Genomic DNA, 6,000 nt, shown 5'->3' with positions numbered 1-6,000 from the left:
TGGCAGAATTCCTTCTAGCTCGGGAAGGTTAGTTCTTCAGCTGATTGGATGAGGCCCACCCACATTGTGGAGGATGATATGCTCTATTAAGAGTCAACCAATTTTTTTTTTTTTTGGCCACGCCACGCAGCATGCGGGATCTTAGCTCCCCCACCAGGGATAGAACCCGTGCCCCCTGTAGTGGAAGCATGGAGTCCTAACCACTGGACAACCAGGGAACTCCCCACCAATTTAAATGTTAATCTCATCCAAAAAAATCACCTTCACAGAAACATCCACAATAACGTTGGACCAAATATCTGGGCACTGGCCCAGCCATATTGACCCTTAAAGTTAACCAACACTTTCATTCTTACTAAGGCATCTAAAGTATTTGTTACTTCCTGCTCACCAGATCCAATCAACATGTCATCAATGTAGTAGCCCAGTGTGATGTTTTGTTGAGTGTCAATGTTATGGAGATCTCTGCAGACTGTATTATGGCAGAGATCGAGAGATTTGACATAGCCCTGAGGCAACACCTTGAAGTTATACTGTTGTTCTTATCAGGTAAAAGCAAATGGTTTCTGGAAGTCCTTGAAAATTGGTATGGAGGAAGAGTCATTAGCCAGGCCAATACCTGCATACCGAGTTCCAGGGGTTATGTTGATTTGTTTCAGTAAATATACTATAGCTGGAACAGCAGCTACAATTGGAGTCACCATCTGATTAAATTTATCATAGTCTATGGTCATTATGCAAGATTCATCTGATTTCTACACAGGCCAAACTGGTGAGTTAAATGGAGATGTGGGAGGTGTCAGCACATCTACTTCTTTAACTTCTTCTACAGGGCCATTAATCTCTGCATTCCCCTAGGGATGCGTTACCACTTCTGGTTTACTAACTTTGAAGGGAGTGGAAATTCACTTCCATTTAGCTCTTCTTACCATAATGGCTCTCATTATTATCAGCAAGCTGATGTGGGGATTATGCCAGTTTCTAAGTATGTTTATTCCAGGGATAAATTCAGAAATTGGAGAAATAACTACAAGGTGGGTTAATGGACCAACTGGGCTCAATGGGAATCAGATCTGAGCTAAGACTCAATCACCTGACCATCGTAAAGCCCCCCACTTTCACTGTTGGGCCACAGTAGCATTTCAGGTCCCCAGAAATTAGTGTCAAATCAGAGCCACTATTTAGTAATCCTCATAAGGTCTGGGTATTTCCTTTTCCCCAGTGCTCACTCACTCTATTAAATGGCCACAGGTCCCTCTGGGGAAGGCTTGGAGGAAGATTTACAGTATGTTCTTACAGTAATGGTACAGGCTCCTTCCTCGAGTGGACCTGGCATCTCCTTCAATCAAGGGGCTCTGGGTCAGTGAACTGACTTCTGAAAACAGTGAGAAGCTGACTCTCCACTGTGGTGACTTGAGTCAGATTTTTAGCCACTAGATCTAGAACTTTTCCTATCATATAGATTGAGTGATAATCTAGTAGGCTATTTATTTTATCTATTTTATTTTATTATTTTATCTATCTATTTTATTCCTAGGGACATCATGATCAATTTGCCTGTACATCCATGCTGCCCTTTACAGATGTGCCCACTTTGTCTTTGGCAGTTAAGTGCTGCTACTTGGCCTCAGCTTCTCTGGGTTTCCATCATCACCATTGAAGCCAGGAAGCCTATCTTAGCCTGTTCTGGCTGCTATAACAGAATATCATAGACTGGTGGCTTATTAACAACAGAAATTTACTTCTCGCAGTTTTGGAGGCTGGGAAGTCCAAGATCAAAGCACTGGAAGATTCAGTGAGGGCCTGCTTCCTCATTCATAGATGGCTGTCTTCTTCCTGTGTCCTCACATGGTGAAAAGGGCTAGAGATCTCTCTGGAGCCTCTTTTATAAGGGCACTAATCCCATTCATGAGGGCTCCACTCTCATGACCTAATCACCTTCCAAAGGCCCCCATCTCCAAATACTATCACATTGGGGATTAGGTTTCAGCATATGAACACGGCGGGGGGGGGGGAACATATTCAGTATATAGCATTCTGCCCCTGACCCCCCAAAATTAATGTCCTTCTCACATGCAAAATACATTCATTCCATCCCAACAGCCTGAAAAGTCTTAATTCATTCCAGCATCAACTCTAAAGTCTAAATTCCAAAGTCTCATCTAAATATCATCTAAATCAGATATGGGTGAGACTCAAAGTACAATTCATCCTGAGGAAAATTGCCCTCCAGCTGTGAACCCAACAAGTTATGTGCTTCCAAAATACAGTGTTAGGACAGGCATAAGGTAGACATTCCTATTCCAAAATGGAGAAATAGGAGAGAAGAAAGGAGTGACAAGGTCCTGAGCAAGTCTTCTTTGGCCAGGTGCTCTGCTCTCCAGGCCCACTGGGGTGGTGGCCCACCTTCCAGATACACTGGGGTGAAGCACAATGGTGTGGCTTTGCTGGGCAAGGGCTGGGCCCGCAAGGCTTCAGACAGCCAGCTCCCAGGTTGTTCTGTGCCACGGCCCCATGGCTCTTGCATCTGGAGTCCTGAGCCTGCAGCTCTGCCAGGAGGCCCAGTCCTTTGAAATCAAGGTGGAGGCACCATGTCCCCTTGGTTCTTCTGGATGTAGCCCATACCACCCCAGGCCGCCGGAGCTGCACCTGGGGCAGTTGGGGAGCCCAGTGCCGAGTGCAGTAGCAGAACCCACCACCACATGAGGCGGTGCCGGGCAGTGTGCCAGCGGCTCCTCCTTTGAAATTACTCTGCCCCCAGGGCCCTTGCACTCTGGGCCTGTGATCAGAAGGGCAGCCCTGATGATCTCTGGATTGTCTTCAGGGTCATTCTTCCCCTACGTCATTCCTGGCCTACAGAAGAGAGCAACCACAGAGCTTTCCAAGTTTGCATGTGCGCTTCTCACTAATGCTTTCTCAATGTCTCGGTGAAAGTAGTGTCTTCTGAGCCTTGTCATGGAACATAGTTGGGGATTGCATTCAAGTCATACATGATAAGTTCTGTCCAACACTCCCATTACCCAAAGCCTTTGGATTCCCTCCTCCATATCATGCCAGGACACCTCTGGCATCTCAACCTCATTAACTGTAGGCCACAATTGAGTCTCAGTTTCAGTTAGCCAACCAAGTAAACCCTTAGAGCATGTGCTGACACATTAAATCCAGAATCTCTAGTAAGTGTACCTATATCAATGAATTCTGCCTAATCTAGAGTTATATTCTGCCGTCCTTCATCTAACACCCTTAGAGTCCTCTTCTGCATATATTCCCCAGATTTCTGCCAATATATATTAGCAAAGTCTTGTGATTATTTTGGTGTATAAGCACTTTCCAACTTGGTCATAGTGTGCACTTGTTCCCCTGGACCATGCTGAGATTTGACCTCAGTCATGTGTCTATCAGCAGTAGGGGTGGTTGTGGTGGGTCTTGAGGAGAATGAGTATCCCTTTTCAAGGCACCTGGACCAGGTGAGTTTATCACAGCATTTTCAAGGAGAGAAAGGTTAGTTTCGGACACTGAAGGGCAAGCTACTTCCATTAGTAAGGAAGGCTCAGAGTGACTTGGTAGTTCAAGACTGTGAGTTTCATTTGGGACCAAACAGATGTCCCCATTCCAAGTTTCAGGATCCCATTCTTTAACAGTCAATACCATAACTTTCACATGGAAAATTGTCAAGACTGTGAATTCAACTGTCGTAATTCAACAACTTATACAATTAAATGTTGTGTCTGATGTTCAGCAATATTAGCCCTGCTGCTAGGCATCATGAAAGTTTTCTGGTTCTTAGGCTGTGACTTGAGCTGAGAAATTAACAGACCCAAGCTTGTTATTTTTCTCTTTGTAAGCGCTCAAGTGCATTCAAAATAATCTATCCCCCATCACGGTCTTCATAGTCATGATCATGGCCATAATAGTCAAGTGCAGCAGCCATTTCAGCTTCCAGGGAATGTGCTTCAGTTGGCACTTCATCACAATCAACCATAGGTTGATTAATTGTGATGCAACGGCATGCCATGGATTACTAGCATCCATCTCTCATTGGCAAGGAGTTCAGCACCGTGCATAAGCCAGAGGTGTGAACAAACCAATCTCAAAGTCCCATCTTTGCAGATCTCTTTCCTGGCACCACTCCTGGTAACAATTCTGTATCAGTCTGAGTCCTATCTGGAGAGAGGAGTAACACAGTAATTTGAACAGGGAAAGTTAATATAAGGAATTACCTATAACAGGGGATTGGAATAATGAGGGATTGGTTAGTGAGATGTGAAGAGAATTCGAAAGAATATAGAAATAGCAGATATAAGAAGTAGTCACAAGGGAATTCCCTGGTGGTCCAGTGGTTAGGACTCGGCACTTTCACTGCCGAGGGCCGGGTTCGATCCCTGGTCGGGGAACTAAGATCCAATAAGCCATGCAGTGTGGCAAAGGAATTAGTCACTATCCCTAGGCTGGCATAGAATGCCCCTGGGGCTGAGATCCAGATCTTGTTGGAGAGGCATGACTGTAGTTCACTGCAGGGCAGAGAAGTCATTGTGGTGCTGCATTGGTGGAACTTTCCAGAAATCTGCCTGCTGGGAGGCAGGAGAAAGCTGTTCACTGAGTGCTGCTGGCCTCTGTGCACCGCAAGAGCCAGGCCCTGAGGAAGCTGTGAGTGCATCAAGATCCAGAAGCATTCTTCTTGCTACCAAACTGCCTGAGGGTGAGTTCTGGAGGGAGAGGAAAGCTGCTGATCACTGGGTACTACTGACCACCATGCATGGTAGAAATCAGGCACTGGAAGAGTTGTGAGCACTGCAGGAGACTGATTCTAGAAAAAGCCATGCAGAAGGAGCCTGTCAAGCGAACATGCAGGAGTCAGGAAGAAAACCCCTTTTCCTCTTGCAATATCTCTCTAGCACCCTCTACTGAGAAAGTTTCAGTGCCAGCTGTCAAAGGAAAAACAGTTAAAATTGCTTCATTATCACAGAAGAGGCAGAAAGGGTGAATTTGAAGTTGAGAGGCAATAAATTGATAACCAGCACACCATGGGTCAAACAAGAAATCCTAAGAAAAATTAGAAAGTATTTTGAATGAAATTAAAGTGAAAATATAATGTATCAAAATATATGGAATGCAGCAAAAGCAGTGCTTAGAAAGAAAATTATATGCTTATTATTAGAAGAGTAGTCTCAAACCAATGACCTCAGCTTCTACCTTAAGAAATTATGATAAAAAGAGGAAATCAGGGCTTCCCTGGTGGCGCACTGGTTGAGAGTCCGCCTGCCGATGCAGGGGACACGGGTTCGTGCCCCGGTCCGGGAATATCCCGCATGCCGCGGAGTGGCTGGGCCCGTGAGCCATGGCCGCTGGGCCTGCGCGTCCGGAGCCTCTGCTCCGCAACGGGAGAGGCCACAGCAGTGAGAGGCCCGCGTACCGCAAAAAAAAAAAAAAAAAAAAAAAAAAAAGAGGAAATCAAACCTAAAGTAAGCAGAAGAAAGAAAATAAGAGCAGAAATCACTGAAGTAGAAAACAAAAAAAAATAGAGAAAAGCAAAGAAACCAATAGTTGGCTTTTTGGGAAGATCAATAAAACTGATAAACCTCTAGCCAGATTGATGAGGAAAAAAAGAGAGAAGACCCAAATGCCTAATATTAGGAGTGAGATTTTGGACAACACTACAGATCCTACAGAAATTAAGATAATAATAAAAGGATATTATTTATTTTTAAAATTTTATTAAAGTATAGTTGATTTACAATGTTGTGTTAATTTGTTGTGTACAGCAAAGTGACTCAGTTATATATATATATATATATATATATATGTATATATATATATGTATTCTTTTCCATTATGGTTTGTCACAGAATATTGAATATAGTTCCCCTGTGCTATACAGAATGACCTTGTTGTTTATCCATCCTATATATAATAGTTTGCCTCTGCTAATCCCAAACTCCCATTCTTTCCCTCCCCTACCGCCCCCCTGCCCTGGCAACCACAAGTGTGTTCTCTATATCT

The 6,000-nt window shown here is 44.2% G+C and overlaps 1 non-coding gene across 1 annotated transcript; it reads left to right on the top strand.

The window, feature by feature from the left end:
• The first annotated feature begins 4,322 nt into the window (after positions 1-4,322).
• On the top strand, positions 4,323-4,394 carry TRNAE-UUC (transfer RNA glutamic acid (anticodon UUC)). Its single transcript has one exon. It is a non-coding gene; the product is annotated as a tRNA-Glu (tRNA).
• Positions 4,395-6,000: the final 1,606 nt, after the last annotated feature.

This window comes from Lagenorhynchus albirostris, chromosome X (assembly GCF_949774975.1).
Source record: "Lagenorhynchus albirostris chromosome X, mLagAlb1.1, whole genome shotgun sequence".
Lineage (NCBI taxonomy): Eukaryota > Metazoa > Chordata > Mammalia > Artiodactyla > Delphinidae > Lagenorhynchus > Lagenorhynchus albirostris.
This window is presented reverse-complemented; position numbering and strand designations above follow the sequence as displayed.